Below are 16,593 nucleotides of genomic sequence, written 5' to 3'. Positions count from 1 at the left end.
TAGCTTTCTGTGGTGGCACCTTTTGTCAGGCAGGAATCTTCATTTGGATAGATATTTTTAAAAGGTGGGACCGGCCATTGCAGCGCAGGGCAGAAAAAAGGGAACAGCAGCTCTTTCCACCAGGAAAAAAAGTCTAGAACCTTTGGCTTTGAGGTGCAGTTGTTTGGGTAGCCTGAAGACTTCTTGGGCATCAAAGAGCTTTCTGTGGTGGCACCTTTTGTCTGGCACGAATGTTCATTTACATTATGTTTTCCAGGAGGTGGGACCGGCCATTGCAGCGCAGACCTGAAAAAAGGGAACAGCAGCTCTTTCCTCCAGGAAAAAAAGTCTGGATCCTTTGGATTCAGGTGCAGTTGTTGGGCAGCCTGGACACTTCTTGGGCAGGAAGGACTTTCTGTGGTGGCACCTTTTGTCTGGCAGGAATCTTCAGTTGGATTCAATTTTTCAAAAGGTGGGACCGGCCATTGCAGAGCAGGCCTGAAAAAAGGGAACAGCAGCTCTTTCCACAGGGAAAAAAGTCTGGAAGCTTTGGCTTCTGGTGCAGTTGTTGGGCAGGCTGGGCATTTCTTGGGCAGGAAGAGTTTTCTGTGGTGGCACCTTTTGTCTGGCAGGAATCTTCAGTTGGATTCAGTTTTTTAAAAGGTGGGACAAGCCCTTTCAGCGCAAGCCAGAAAAAAGGGAAGAGCAGCTCTTTCCCAGCAGGAAAAAAAGTCTGCATTCTTTTGGCGTTGAGGTGCAGTTTTTGGGGCAGCCTGAGCACTTCTTGGGCAGTAAAGAGCTTCCTGTGGTGGCACCTTTTGTCAGGCAGGAATCTTCATTTGGATAGATATTTTTATAAGGTGGGACCAGCCATTGCAGCGCAGGTTTGAAAAAAGGGAAAAGCAGCTCTTTCCACCAGGAAAAAAAGTCGGGAAGCTTTGGTTTCTGGTGCAGATGTTGGGGCAGCCTGGGCACTTCTTCGGCAGGAAGACCTTTCTGTGGTGGCACCTTTTGTCTGGCAGGAATCTTCATTTGGATAGATATTTTTAAAAGGTGGGACCGGCCATTGCAGCGCAGGGCAGAAAAAAGGGAACAGCAGCTCTTTCTACCAGGAAAAAAAGTCTGGAAGCTTTGGTTTCAAGGTGCAGTTATTGGGCAGGCTGGGGAGTTCTTGGGCATCAAATAGCTTTCTGTGGTGGCACCTTTTGTCTGGCAGGAATCTTCAGTTGGATTCAGTTTTTTAAAAGGTGGGACAAGCCCTTTCAGCGCAGGCCTGAAAAAAGGGAACAGCAGCTCTTTCCACCAGGAAAAAAAGTCTGGATCCTTTGGCTTTGAGGTGCAGTTTGTGGGGTAGCCTGGGGAGTTCTTGGGCATCAAATAGCTTTCTGTGGTGGCACCTTTTGTCAGGCAGGAATCTTCATTTGGATAGATATTTTTAAAAGGTGGGACCAGCCATTGCAGCGCAGGTTTGAAAAAAGGGAACAGCAGCTCTTTCCACCAGGAAAAAAAGTCTGGAAGCTTTGGTTTCTGGTGCAGATGTTGGGGCAGCCTGGGCACTTCTTGGGCAGGAAGACCTTTCTGTGGTGGCACCTTTTGTCTGGCAGGAATCCTCATTTGGATAGATATTTTTAAAAGGTGGGACCGGCCATAGCAGCGCAGGCCTGAAAAAAGGGAACAGCAGCTCTTTCCACCAGGAAAAAAAGTCTAGAACCTTTGGCTTTGAGGTGCAGTTGTTTGGGTAGCCTGATGACTTCTTGGGCATCAAAGAGCTTTCTGTGGTGGCACCTTTTGTCTGGCAGGAATCTTCATTTACATTATGTTTTCCAGGAGGTGGGACCGGCCATTGCAGCGCAGACCTGAAAAAAGGGAACAGCAGCTCTTCCCTCCAGGAAAAAAAGTCTGGATCCTTTGGCTTCAGGTGCAGTTGTTGGGCAGCCTGGACACTTCTTGGGCAGGAAGGACTTTCTGTGGTGGTACATTTTGTCTGGCAGGAATCTTCAGTTGGATTCAATTTTCCAGGAGTTGGGACCGGCCATTGCAGAGCAGGGCTGAAAAAAGGGAACAGCAGCTCTTTCCACAGGGAAAAAAGTCTGGAAGCTTTGGCTTCTGGTGCAGTTGTTGGGCAGCCTGGGCACTTCTTGGGGAGCAAGAGTTTTCTGTGGTGGCACCTTTTGTCTGGCAGGAATCTTCATTTGGATTCAATTTTCCAGGAGGAAGGACCGGCCATTGCAGCAGGGCAGAAAAAAGGGAACAGTAGCTCTTTCCACCAGGAAAAAAAGTCTAGAACCTTTGGCTTTGAGGTGCAGTTGTTTGGGTAGCCTGAAGACTTCTTGGGCATCAAAGAGCTTTCTGGGGTGGCACCTTTTGTCTGGCACGAATGTTCATTTACATTAATTTTTCCAGGAGGTGGGACCGGCCATTGCAGCGCAGACCTGAAAAAAGGGAACAGCAGCTCTTTCCACCAGGAAAAAAAGTCTGGAAGCTTTGGCTTCAGGTGCAGTTGTTGGGCAGCCTGGGTACTTCTTGGGCAGGAAGAGTTTTCTGTGGTGGCACCTTGTGTCTTGCAGGAATCTTCAGCTGGAGTAAATTTTCCAGGAGGTGGGACCGGTCATTGCAGCGCTGGGCTGAAAAAAGGGAACAGCAGCTCTTTCTACCAGGAAAAAAAGTCTGGAAGCTTTGGCTTTGAGGTGCAGTTGTTGGGCAGGCTGGGGAGTTCTTGGGCATCAAATAGCTTTCTGTGGTGGCACCTTTTGTCTGGCAGGAATCTTCAGTTGGATTCAGTTTTTTAAAACGTGGGACCGGCCATTGCAGCGCAGGCCTGAAGAAAGGGAAGAGCAGCTCTTTATACCATGAAAAAAAGTCTGGAAGCTTTGGTTTCTGGTGCAGATGTTGGGGCAGCCTGGGCACTTCTTGGGCAGGAAGACCTTTCTGTGGTGGCACCTTTTGTCTGGAAGGAATCTTCATTTGGATAGATATTTTTAAAAGGTGGGACCGGCCATTGCAGCGCAGGGCAGAAAAAAGGGAACAACAGCTCTTTCCACCAGGAAAAAAAGTCTAGAACCTTTGGCTTTGACGTGCAGTTGTTCGGGTAGCCTGAAGACTTCTGGGGCATCAAAGAGCTTTCTGTGGTGGCACCTTTTGTCTGGAACGAATGTTCATTTACATTATGTTTTCCAGGAGGTGGGACCGGCCATTGCAGCGCAGACCTGAAAAAAGGGAACAGCAGCTCTTTCCTCCAGGAAAAAAGTCTGGAAGCTTTGGCTTCAGGTGCAGTTGTTGGGCAGCCTGGGCACTTCTTGGGAAGCAAGAGTTTTCTGTGGTGGCACCTTTTGTCTGGCAGAAATCTTAATTTGGAGTAAATTTTTCAGGAGGTGGGACAAGCCATTGCATTGCAGGGCTGAAAAAATGGAACAGCAGCTCTTTCCACAGGGAAAAAAGTCTGGATCATTTGGCCTTGAAGTGTAGTCGGTTGGGCAGCCTGGGCACTTCTTCGGGAACAAAGAGTTTTCTGTGGTGGTACCTTTTGTCTGGCAGGAATCTTCAGTTGGATTCCATTTTTCAGGAGGTGGGACGGGCCATTGCAGCGCAGGCCTGAAAAAAGGGAACAGCAGCTCTTTCCATCAGGAAAAAAAGGCTGGAAGCTGTGGATTTGAGGTGCAGTTGTTGGGGCAGTCTGGGCACTTCTTGGGCAGGAAGACCTTTCTGTGGTGGCACCTTTTGTCTGGCAGGAATCTTCATTTACATTGAATTTTCCAGGAGGTCGGACGGGCCATTGGAGCGCAGGGCTGAAAAAAGGGAACAGCAGCTCTTTCCACCAGGAAAAAAAGTCTAGAAGCTTTTGTTTTGAGGTGCAGTTGTTGGAGCAGCCTTGGCACTTCATGGACAGGAAGAGTTTTTTGTAGTGGCACCTTTTGTCTGGCAGGAATGTTCTTTTACATTAAATTTTCAAGGAGGTAGGACCAGCCATTGTAGTGCAGGGCTGAAAAAATGGAACACCAGGTCTTTCCACCCGGAAAAAAAGTCTTGATCCTTTGGCTTCAGGTGTAGTTGGGGCAGCCTGGGTACTTCTTGGGGAGGAGGAGTTTTCTGTGGTGGCACCATTTTTCTGGGAAGAATCTTCATCTGGATTCAATTTTTCAGGAGGTGGGACCGGCCATTGCAGAGCAGGGTTGAAAAAAGGGAACAGCAGCTCTTTCTCTAAGGAAAACAAGTCTGGAAGCTTTTGTTTTCAGGTGCAGTTTTTGGGGTAGCCTGGGCACTTCTTGGGCAGGAAGACCTTTCTGTGATGGCACCTTTTGTCTGGCAGGAATCTTCATTTGGATTCAATTTTTTAAAAGGTGGGACCGGCCATTGCAGAGCGGGGCTGAAAAAAGGGAATCGGGAGCTCTTTCCACCAGGAAAAAAAAGTCTGGAAGCTTTAGTTTTGAGGCGCAGTTTTTGGGGCAGCCTGGGCACTTCTTGGGCACCAAGACCTTTCTGTGGTGGCACCTTTTGTCTCTGAGGTGTTTGTTCCCTGTTAAGCAAGTCCCTTATGGTGTGAAGCACAGAGCTCTGGGACTGCTCACAGGGCATGTTGAAGGAATTCAGCAGCAGTGTGGAAAGAGGAGGTAGAAAAATTCAGTTCTGTATCTAATTGCCTTCCTCAATTAGAGAAATTGATAATCTTGTGACATGATTTGTACTGGACCCTTCTAAGGATGTACTTTTGCCCACACCCTTTGCTCCAGATGTGCCAGCTACACCCAGTGAAACCAGAGAGAATCTCAGTGAAGCCAAAAATCAGCTCTTATGGCACTTGGCACTCTATGGGGTTTGGCACTGGAGCTCAATCTCTCTGGGATGGCTGGTCCAGAACAGTTCATTTAATGAATGGTGCTGTTGCTGAACTTCCCTGGGCACATTGCAATTGGCTACTGAGGCTGAAAGGTTTCCTCGAAGGATTTTTATCTTTTGAAACTACAGGCTGAATTTTAGGGATAAACTCCAGTATTCTGAAAGTGGAAAGTTGATCAAACAGAAAAGACTGTTTCTTCTACAACAGATTTGAAATAGTCCACTTGTAAAAATCACAAAGCTTGAAGTCTACTCAGCAGAGCTGATTCCTCATCTGCACTGATCATCAGCAACTGGCCTCTCTCCTATTTCAGGGTCTCATCTGTGTACACTGGATTAAGGCCTCCTAACTTCTTAAGAAAAGTAGTGTTATAAGCTCACTTTTCTGGCAAGGTTTCCTTAGCAGATGGGTTGAAAAGCAAAACTTTGTTGCCATGACCAACGAATGCAGAGTCCAAGGTTGTTTGTGGTGCTAGCTTTGCTCCACGCTCTAATAACTTCTGTCCAGATCAGTGCTGGCAACAAGAATTCCAGGTTAACGCTTGTTTCAGTTTTCAGGCTTTGCATTTCAAGAATGGGGAGTTGTTATTGGAAACTCTGCCATGGCTGTCAGTAACAGCCTTGGAAAACAGCTTTTCTTATTTCTGAGGGAGAAGTTTCCAACCCAGCTTTGGAGTATGCAAATAGTTGAATGACTTGTTGTACAATTGGAAATAAAAATCAATACATTTGCTCTGATTAATGTCTTAAGTTATATTTGGCTAAAGAGTTCTTTTCTTGTTACCTTCTATAAAAAATAGAACCCACAAGCAGAAAGGTGATCTCCTAAAGTGTTGCAACCTTTTAAGTCCACTTGTTGCCACACAACAACAGCATGCCAATATGACATCCAAAGATACAGAATCTTACAGAGATACACACAAATATAGACCTATACATATCTATGTATGCATATCTATCTACCTATACATATCTATACATATCTATACAAATACACACAAGAAAGTCTGGGGTTCCTGATGAGAGTTCTACACGGGTAATGAACAGAGGACTGGTTTGATGAGTCATACAACTGTGGGGACCATGAATGTAGGCTCTGAGCTTTGATTTACTGTCCTGGTTTGTAACTGCCTGCCTTCCCTTTGGGGGGAACACAGGCCTCTATTTTGCACGGTCTGTTTTGTTTTACTTGGCAGTGTAGACTAGGGGCAGAAGAGTTTTTGGAGCCAAACAGCTCGATCCTGATTCAGTTCCTTTAGTGGTGCCTAAAACTCAGGAGCTGGACTCCACGGTGCCGGTGGGACCCTCCCAACTCAGCACGGTCCATGATTCCATCAAGTCCAACTGTCAGCCCAGCACTGCCCCAGCAACCCCCAAACCACTAAAGCGTGTCAGCCATGGCCAGATGCAGGCGCCTCTGAAACACCTGCCTGGGTGCTGGCTCCGCCTGGGCAACCCATTGCAGTGCCCGAGCCCCCCCGAAAAACACAGCGAGAAACCTTTGTCCAGGAGCTGACCTGAAGCTCCCCTGCCTCAGCCTCGGGCCACGTCCCCCGCTCCTCCCAGCGCAGGCTCCTTTCCAGCAGCCCCCTCGGCAGAAGGCGGCTCAGGGCTCCCCTCTGCCCCCCCGGCCGGCTCCGCTCCGGCCCCGCTCCCGCCACGGCCCCGCTCGGCTCTGCACGGGGAAGGAACGCGCCCAGCCCCGGCCCGACACCCCCGGGGGCCGCGCACCGGGGGTCCCTGCCCGGGGGTCACTTGCCAGGGGTTGTTCACCGCGGGTCATTCACCGGGGGTCCCTCCGCAGGGGTCACTTACCGGGGCTTCTCCCCCGCGGGTCGCTCACCGGGTGTCACTTACTGGGGGTCGCTCACCGGGGGTCGCTCACCAGCGGCCACTCGCCGGGGGCCGCGCACGGGGGGTCCCTCCCCCGGGGCCGCGCACCGGGGACCACTCGCCGGGGGTCTCGGGGCCGCTGCCCGGGGTCTCTGCCCGGGGGCCGCTCAGCGGCAGCGCTCCCGCTCCCGGCCCCGCCCCGCCCGCTCCCACCCAAACCCCACCAACCGCCCCTCTCGGCCCCGCCCCCGCCCCGCCCAAGCCCCGCCTCGCCCCGCCCACTCCGCCGCCTCCCATTGGGTGCGCACGTTCGGCCCTGGAGCGAGGAGCGCGCGGGGAGCGTTGCCTGGAAACCGGCCAGGGAATCCCGGGAATCCTCGAGGCGCCGGCGCTGCCCCCCCACTCCTGGAGCAGCGGCCGGGCCCGCCCGGGGAGCGGGCACTCAGCGCCCGGCTGCGGCCGCCAAAACGGGCAGGGAAGCAGGCGCGCGGGAGGCGGGCTCCGGGCCCCGGGCAGCGAGGAGCCCTAAAAAGAACAAAAGTGTTGGAAGAGAGGGAACTCATCGCACCGTCACAGAACAGGCTGAGGTGGAAGGGACCCACGAGCAGCGTCGAGTCCAAGCCTTTGCCCGGCACAGCACCGACCCCAAGAGTCACACCGTGTGCCTGAACTCTGCCAGATCACAGTCCAGCATCAGCTTCATGTGCCGTGAGGCCCCACGTGTGTGTTTGCTCCCCGTGTCTAGTGGGAGAGATGACACTCCCTTAGAGTGGAATAAAGATTATCCTAGACTGGAACTGGCAGCTGTGATAAACTGTATCCCGAGAGCATTTAACTGGTAGCAGTTTTCCCTGGGCTCTAGCTTGCTATTTATTATAGTTATTTGCAGACAGGAAAGGGGAGAGAATTAAAAAATCTCTTTCTCCTTGCCCCCTCCACAACAAGTTTGAGGACATGTGGGTGTTGAAACATAGCTTAACAAACAGTCCAGCCTTGAGAGAGTGGGGAGAGCACAGGGGGGTCAGTTTAACCGTTTGTCTGGTTTTCTTCCTTTCTAAGGAGGATTCATTTTTCTTAGGTGGGAAAGTGCCAAAAATAGACAGCAAAATCAGACTGCAGTTCAGAGATCACACTCTCATCTCCGTGGAACCAGATCAAGAGAATGCTGTGGGTACAGTGAAGCCACCCCTGTACATTTGGGGTGGGCTGGGGAGTGCATGTGAGGCATGTGAGTTGTTGCTCTCCTGTGCAAAAGGTCTATAAGGGTCATGCAGTTACACTGAGCTGGATCCTGCATCCCATTAGGGTTTGTTAGGATACTGTGGGGTTGTTTGTTGAGTGATATGGCACATTCCAACCTTATGTAACAGTTCGTTTGGATACATGTCCGGAATAAAGACAAGTGCCAGAAATACTCAAACACACAAAATATCTTTTATTACAATGAGAATAATAATAATAGTAATAAACTTAGCAAGAGGGATTAAAAACTAAAAAAAGGATACAAAGTAACTGTCTTATTGGATGGCATTAAAACAAATACTACAAACAGCATTTAATACAGTATTAACTAGTGAAAAGGGATACTAAAAAAGGATCTTAACACAATATTATGGATAACACGAAACTGGTTAGTAAAAAGGGAAACTAAGGAAAAAATACTATAAACATAAAAGGGGAATTAAAGGAACACAAAAAGGATATTAAAAAGTTTGTTCTCTCAGTTGCTTCCTGTCAATAAACTGTGCTTACCCACACAGACAGGCCAGGGCTGCCAGGATCTGCAGCAGCTGGTCGGTGCCCGTGCTTAGCGGGCGTCCCCGCGGAGCAACACAGTCTCCATGGCAGGATGAGGATCGCTCACCCCAGCAGTCCTGACACCCCATTTTATCAGCTCCACATTACACCACGTAGGGCCAGTACCCAGTATAAGGTGATGCCTGAGTGGCAGCCAAACCCCGCCTGTTCATCACCTGATAGCAACAGTCTGTGCATGCCCTGCTGTAGGGCAAGGGGCGAGTGACCCCTGCCCACAGAATCTGCCTCCCATCATCATCTTTCTCACCCCTATGTATGACCTCTCCCACTGTGTTTCAAGGGTAGATGTATCTATCTTGCAATATGTAGCAAAACCAAGGAAGAACTCAGCTCTGATAATAGGGGATATCAGGCTGACTTGCTAAAAAGCACAATGGACCTTACAATTCGCTTGTGCCATGAAGTTACATTGTACCATACTCTGGCTGGTTTCACATCCTAATATGATTCCTTTCTCACGCCTCTATGCTCCATTGATCATCTAATTCAAAGTACCCCCCTTACATTTGTTTAAATATAAAATGAACCAAGGACAATTTTTGAGAGCTTTGCATTTAGATTTCATTAGTCTGAAGTAGTAAAATAAATGGTCTTGTGTGTATTTGTCTATATAGAATCATGGACTGGTTTGGGTTGGAAGGGACCTTAAAGGTCTTCTCATTCCACCCCCTGCCATGGGCAGGGACACCTTCCACTAGAGCAGGTTGATCCAGCCTGTCCTTGGACACTTGCAGGGATCCAGGTGCAGCCACAGCTTCTCTGGGAATTCCATCCCTGCCCGTCCCCACCCTTCCAGGGAAGGATTTCTTCCCAGTCTCCCATCTAACCCTGCTCTCTTTCAGTTTAAAAACCACTGCCCCTTGTCCTGTCCCTCCAGGCCCATATCAAAAGTCCCTCTCCCTCCTTTTTATAAGCCCCCTTCCCTGGTGGGGTGTCTTCAGCTCCTCCCAGGACCTGTGTGTGTCTGTATCTATCTTGTATCTGTCTATATTTATAGACAGGATATATTTTAATACATTTCTATCCATATATTTAGACATAGATATTTACACACTGTAAATATTAATGCACACCTGTCTACACAATGATGATAACTTTGTGTCCAGACCTACCCCTTTCCCCTGTGTAACCTTTTTGGGGGGTTTATTCCTTGGGATTTCCAGGGTCTCACTTTCAGTGGAGTGGATCTTTCCCACCTGGATCTTTGCTGCATCAACTTCAAGGTGGCCAATCTGAGCCGCTGCAACCTGGCCCGTGCCAGCCTGTGCTGTGCCAGCCTGGAGAGGGCTGACCTGTCAGGCTCTGTGCTGGATGGAAGAGCTGCTGCAGCTTGGGAAGGCTGGGCTTGTGTTAACAGAGAGGAGCTGGAACAAACAGAGGGGTGTAAAACATCGAGTTCTTAAATATATTCTAGAGTTGTTCTGGTTCCCAAAGCTTTTACACTTCCTCCCAGTAATGATTTAATGGGATTGACTCCCAAAGCAGAAATTAAAAGTGTCTTCTTGATTGTCTTTGGTGTTGTTCCTCTGGCTCTCAGTGACTCCTGTCTGTGCCAGTGTGCCAACCTGCCAGGGGTGAAGATGCTGCGCTCCAACGCAGAGGGAGCGTCCCTGAAAGGCTGCAACTCTGAGGACCCATCAGGCCTTCAAGCTCATCTGCAAGGTGAGAAGCTTTTGCCTTGTCAATCTGTGCCAACTGAAGCCTGTGTTTGTGCATTTCTATGGCCCAGAAAAGGTCCAGCTGTGGTTTGTCCAACCCTGAGAAGGGCCCACAAGGGCTGCACTGAGTCTGTGACCGTCTCAGCCCCAAATCCCCTTGTCCTCCTCCAATTCACACAGCTCTGAGGCAGCACCAGTGTGCAGCTGCTGTGTTTCTGACTGGTTTTCCTCACAGAACCCCTTTCTGTGTGTGTTCCAGGTGCCAGCCTGAAAGGAGTGGCCATGGAGGGCAGTCAGATGACAGGAATGAACATCCGAGTTGCAACGCTGAGAAACGCCAAACTAAAGAACTGTAACCTCGGGGGAGCAACGTTGGCAGGAACTGATTTGGAAGTGAGTTGGGATTCATTTTCCATCCTATTCCTTTCTCTCCTGTAGTCAGCTGGTAATTGGGGGGATTGGTGGCTTTTGGCTGACCTCTCCAGCTTCAGAGTACAATGGAGTTCAGGTAAATGGACTTCCAGTAAAGCTTTGAACAGAGTTCTGGGTGCATTCCATTGACACTTCTTTTTCTTTTCCCCTTCAGAATTGTGACCTATCAGGTTGTGACCTCCAGGAAGCCAATTTGAGGGGCTCTGATGTGAAAGGAGCCATCTCTGAAGAGATGCTGACCCCCCTGCACATGTCCCAGAGCATCAGATAGGGAAGAGAAGACGTCAAAGAGGAAGGAATCCAAACATTTGTTGTGACTTTCTTCTCCTCCTCCTCTTCCTGAATTAGAAGGAATGGTTATTAGACAACTTCCATTTGCAGTAGTGCCTAAGTAGACTCTTTCTGATCACTTTTGGGGAGGGAATTTTTGTTTCAGAGGTGTAGAGAGAGAGTTTCTCCCTTTGTGAAGAGTGAGGAAGTGGGCTGGTTCTGAAACTGGAAAGAGGGGGGGAGGGTTTCAAGACTTTCATTGTTTAGCATTGCCTGACTTTGGAATGCATTTTAATTTCTAAAGCACAATATATGCAATTCTATTTGTTAGGTCTGTAGCTGCAATATGAATAGAAAATGTTATTACTGTATAGTAGCAAAGAAAGTGGAGGTTTCCAGGTAGACAAGTGTCTTTACAGTCAGTGTCTTCATCTCTGCAGGGTGTTAATGCCAGGGGTGGTCACACAGTGCCCACGGGATGTGTTCAGGTCTCTGCTGGGCTGGAAACAGTGGAGAACTGTCCTCAGAGGTCCTAAATTGCTGTGGAGTAGTTGGAGTGCAGGGTTAGAGCAGCTTTATCCCCTCAAATGTGCAGAGGAAGCTGCTGCCCCTGCAGGGACCTGCCCAGAGCCCGGATTGAGTTCCCCCTGGAAGATCCCTGGGCAGAAATGGGATGTCTTAGTCAATGCTCTGCAAAGGAGTGTGAAATTGCACCCTCAATCCCAGCTGGGAAGAAAAATTCCCCTGCTTCCACATGTCCTGAGCACTCCAGACTGGAGTTCCTGTAGCTTTTTCCTTCTTTGTTGGGAATTCAGTGGACAGAGTAAAACACAGAAGTGTCCCCAAAGCAGAGAGAAGCTCTGGGGCCACAGCACCTGCTCCCCCCTCTTCTCATCCCTGCAGTAGGTGAATAAATGGCCCTCAATGTTTCCCCTCAGTGTACTCCGCAAATCCTCCTTGAAAGCATGCGCATAATCCCATTTGCCAGCCAGATCCACTTTGGGCTGCTTAAAGTGGCTGTAAAAGCATCTTGCCTGGGGCCAAGTGCCCCTTCCACACTTGGCCAAGTGCCCCTTCACCTGTGGAAAAAAGCAGGGAAAGCTGTTTTTGATGTAAGCACCCTTTGTGTCTCAGTGTTTGTGATCTTGGGAATCCTCATGAACCTGGAACAATGCCAGATTATCTGTTGTCTTAAGATATGTACCTGGAGATTGTTTTGACCTGTGTTTAAATCTTCCTTGCAAATATAACTGATACAAAAAATGTTAAAAAAAAAAAGAAAAAGGGAAATAAAAAAAAAACAAAAAACAAGAAGGAAAAAGAGAAAAAGGAGAAAAAAGAGGGAAAAAAAGAACGGGAAAGAAATTAGAAAAAAAGGAAGAAAAAAGAGAAAGAAAAAAGGGGGAATAGAAAGAAGAAAGAAGAAAGAAAGAAGAAAGAGGGGAAAAAAAGACAGAAAAACCAAAAAGTCCATGCAAATGGCCGCTGACGCCCTCGAGAACTACAAGTCCCACAGTGCATCGCGCAGGGCGGTGGGCGTGGCAGAAGGCGGGCGGACGGGGCAGTGACCGCGCGGTGATTGGCTGCAGCGGGGTCTGTGCAGAGCGCCGCGTTGGCTGCCGGGAAGTCACGATGGCGCTGGGGCCTTCCTTTGTCTGTGAGACCGGGCGGGAGCGGGTGAGAGCGGGCTCTGGGGATCCCCTCGGGGGCTGCGGGGAGCGCGGCTGGGGGTGGAAAGGCCGGAGGGCTCGGGAGGGTTTAGCGCGGGGGTTCGGGAGTTCCCGAGAGGCAGAGCGCGGGATTGCAACCCTGTCGGGGGCCGCGGGGCCCGGGAGGCCTCCCAAGAACCCGGATGTTGGATTCGGGTCCTGAGAAATTCCTTCGGAAAAAAAATTCAAAACCACCCAACCAAAGAAAGAACCCTAAAAAAAGGAAAAATGAGAAAAAGGTGAAGGAAAAACTGCAAGGGCCAGGATGATTTTATTGCTTTGGTTCGGTTTTTCGTCGAAGAACCCTAAAAAAAGGAAAAATGAGAAAAAGGTGAAGGAAAAACTGCAAGGGCCAGGATGATTTTATTGCTTTGGTTCGGTTTTTCGTCGGTCTCCTCCTTCTCAGATTCTCTGCTCCCTTCCTTTACAGAAAGCTCTTCTGCTGTTCTGTGGTTTTGTGGTCCCTTAGGGGCTTTTCCGGGTCCCTGAGGCGGTTTTAAGGTATCTCTGGGGGGGGTTGATGTCGTGAGGGGACTTAGGGAGGAGGTTGAAGGTCCCTGAAGGGGTTTGCGAGTCCGTGAGAGAGTTTTGGAGTCTCTGAGGGAACTGAGAAGTCCTGGAGGGCTTTGGGGGGGTGTCTTTGAAGCAGTTTAGGGGGTTTCTCGGGGGATTTTGGGAGTCCCAGAGGGTTTTGAGGGTCACAAAGAGTGTCTTGGGTACACTAGGGGGGTCTCAGGAGTCACCTGCTCATAGTGCTGCTAGTCCTCTTTCCCCCCAGACATCATTAACCTCCCAAAATGTGCCTTAGCCCCCATTTTCCCTTTAATCCCCTCCCCACACAGATCCCTTTGACCCCCCCAAGACCCCTTTTAACTCCCCCAAATACACCCAAAGCACCCCAAAATCCCCCAAATCCCCATCAACCCCCCCCCAGATCTCCCCAAATCTCCCCCAGCTCCTCTCAAATCCCTTCCAACCCCCCCCAAAGAGGGATCACCTGGCACCCTGGGACAGGAACACAGTGGGCTGTACTGGGGGCACTGGGCTGTGCTGGGAGGGCACTGGGGGGGGCTCAGGTGTCCCAGGACAACGTGGCCCAGCTCCAGGAGAGATCTGGGGGGCAGTGAGGAGGTGCTGGTCTGTCCTGGTTTGTCCTGATCTGTATTGGTCTGTCCTGGTTTGTACCCCCAATCCCCAAAGCCCCTCCCCAGGTCCCCCAGGACCCTCCCATACCCCAAAGCCCCCCAGGCCCTCCCAGGCTCCTGACTTGGTCCTGCTGCCCCTTGAGCATCTGCAGCTGCTGCAGAACCAGGCATTTCATCAGCAAATGTGCAGGTGACCCCAAGCTGGGGGTGTGTTGATGTGCTGGAAGGCAGGAGGGCTCTGCAGAGGGACCTGGCCCAGCTGGATCCATGGGCTGATTGCAAGGGGATGAGGTTCCAGCAGGCCAAGGGCCGGGTCCTGCCCTTTGGCCACAAGAAGCCCCGTCAGCCCCCCGGGCTGGGGCCAGAGTGTCTAGAGAGCAGGCAGGCAGAAAGGGAGCTGGGAGTGGGGATGGACAGGGAGCTGAAGAGGAGGCAGAGCGTGCCCAGTGTAATGTTAGAAAAACAGAAGAGGTTCTGGGCTGGTTGTAGAAGGAGAAAGAAGCCCAGAGGCCAGTGCAAGCAGGCAGCCCTCAGCTTGCCCATGATGTCCCCTCCCTGCAGGTTCCTGTCCTTGAGCCCAGGCCCTGAGGTGAGGCTGAGAAGTGGCGCGGAGGTGAGCCCAGAGCTGTCCCTGAGGTGAGGCTGAGAATAAGTGCAAGGCAGAGGTGCTGCTGAGGAAGGAGAGCCCTGTGGTGGAGAAAAGGAAAAATTGTGCCCATCCCCGAGCAGGTGCTGTGTCCATCCCCTGTGTGCCAGGTGAGCTGGGGCTTTGCTGCAGAGCTGCGGGTGCTGATTTGAGGGTCTCCAAGTGCTGAGATGGTGGGCACCCAGGAACACAAACTGTGCCTGGCCACGGAGCCTGCAAGGAGGAGCAGAGACAGCCCTGGCAGTGTGGGGGGCCAGGTTGTGCCTGTGCCTTCCCCTGCAGGCCCTGGCTGTCCCTGCTGGGCCCCTGTCCATCCCCATCAGGTCCCTGCCCGTCCCCCCGGGCTGAGCTCCCCCCAGGAAGTGCCGTGGAGCTGAAGCTGCTGCCATCCCCCCCTGCAGCCGCTGCCCCAGCCAAGGGAGCAGCAAAGGCAGGGCCAGGAGCAGAGGCAGCAGCAGGGGAGCCCTGGGGGGGCCGGGAAGCTCTTGTGTGGGGCAGGAAAGAGGTGCTGGGCACGAGGCCGGGGCTGTGCTGAGCAGGCCCAGCCCTCACATCCCCCCAGCCAACACCGGCTGCCCGGGGGGCTTGGGAGGGACCCCCAGCCCGTGTGCCCCACACTGAGCTGGCAGAGAGAGAGCCAAGGGACAGGGTTACTTGCCTTGAACCCTGGAGAGTGGGTGAGGCTGGAGAGAGGGGAGAGGTGCAAGAGCCCTGAGAGCCTGGAGAGGGGGGAGCTCGGGCCCCCTGTGCTGAGCCAGTGGTCGGGGCCGTGCTGTTGGTGCCAAATTGCCCCTGGTCAGGCTGAACCCAGAGCCTGCCCACGTGTCATGGGGCCCGATCCACTCCCTGCTCTCGTTGCCCTGGGGCAGCCTCTGGTGTCCCCCACCTGTGGGGCTGTTTGGTTGCCTTGGGCACAGCCGGCCCTTGTGCAGGGCTGTGCCCTTGGGGGCTCTTGGGGGTGGGCAGGAGGTGTTTTTTGGGGGTGCCGGGCTGGGATGGGGGCAGAGCCCCGGCGGTGGGTGGGGGGATGCGGGTCCCCCCCACGGTGGGTGTTGGTGTTGCTGGGTCAGGCCCCGCCGGCTCCATTGTCAGCCCGGTGCCGGCGGGGGGGACACAGCGGGTTTGGGGCCCCCCGGGAGTGCCGGGGGTGGGTGTGGAGCCCGGGAGCTGCCGAGTGTGGAGGGCGGAGCGGGGAGATGGCGGAGCTGGGGGACCCCCGGCAGCCTGGAGGGGGGAGCACAGAGAGGGAGGAGCCCTGGGACCCCCAGGAACCTGAAAGGGGGAGCATGGAGAAGGGGAAGCCTGGACAGTGGGGACCCCTGGGATCCCTGGGGCAACAGAGTGGAGAACCTGGAGAGGGGGAATATCAGGGAATGTGGCACCTGAAAGCGAGTCAGAGGAGAAGGGACCCTTGGGACCCCCAAAACTCCCAGCATCCCAGACAGGGGAGACTCTCTGTACCCCATGGGGGGAAACCAGAGAAGGGGTAACTTCTGGGAGAGATGTTTTGGGCTAATCTTCATATTTGGAATATTTTTTACCTGAGTCGCAACTTTTTGCAGTTTGGGGGGAATAAAAGTCGTCTTGCTATTTCTGATGGGTTTTTTGCCTGAATCTTGGTGGTTTGGGTTTCTTTAGGCTGAATCTTAGTGTTTTGGAGGTTTTTATGGTCACAGGATGCCTGGTGAGTTCTAGAGATGGACTTGGGTAGGAGGAACCCCCAAGCCAACGTGCTCAGCCCTTGTTTTCCCCCCATCAGGATTTGTCCTTCCCAAAGCTTGGTCGGATGGAGGAGGAGGCTGCGAGGAAGAGGAAGATGCCTTGGGCCCCCCAGGCAGGTGAGGAGGAAGTCAGTGTCCCTTTGGGCGGGTGTTGTGCTGGCTCTGTCAGCCCAGCATGGCCCCGGCTGCAGGACAACCCCGCTGGCGCCGCCGTCCTGCCGGGGCCGGAGTTGGGGGGATGTCCTTGGCCTTCCCTGTGGGCCGGGGGCAAATCCCCTGCCTGTCCTTCTTGCTTCCTGCCCCAGGCCCCGAGCTGAGGAGGGAGAGCGCGGAGGACAAATCCCCCCGTGAGAGCCTGGTGGGAGAGGCCGTTTTGAAGGGCTCCCCGGCGCAGGAAGGCAGCGGGGAGGAAAAGGGCCGGAGATCCCCCCGCAGGAGGGGCTCCAAAGCCATCCCAGGGTGCTCTGAGGAGGAAAGAGCCAGCCTGTGCTGGGAAGGTGGCCGGAGCTTGAAGGGGAGCTCTGACCTGGTGGTCCCTGATCAGCCTCC

General features: G+C 52.3%; 1 protein-coding gene and 1 pseudogene across 1 annotated transcript in view; one reads left to right on the top strand and one right to left on the bottom strand.

The window, feature by feature from the left end:
• LOC127474810 (uncharacterized) overlaps positions 1-16,593 on the bottom strand; it is a 1,039,526-nt gene that overhangs the window by 761,700 nt on the left and 261,233 nt on the right.
• The window catches only part of LOC127474830 (zinc finger protein 883-like), a 334,043-nt pseudogene that overhangs the window by 102,209 nt on the left and 215,241 nt on the right, over positions 1-16,593 (top strand).

Source organism: Manacus candei, unplaced genomic scaffold, assembly GCF_025592945.1.
Source record: "Manacus candei isolate 608988 ecotype Guabito, Panama unplaced genomic scaffold, ASM2559294v1 h1tg000045l, whole genome shotgun sequence".
NCBI classification, from domain to species: Eukaryota; Metazoa; Chordata; class Aves; order Passeriformes; family Pipridae; genus Manacus; species Manacus candei.
This window is presented reverse-complemented; position numbering and strand designations above follow the sequence as displayed.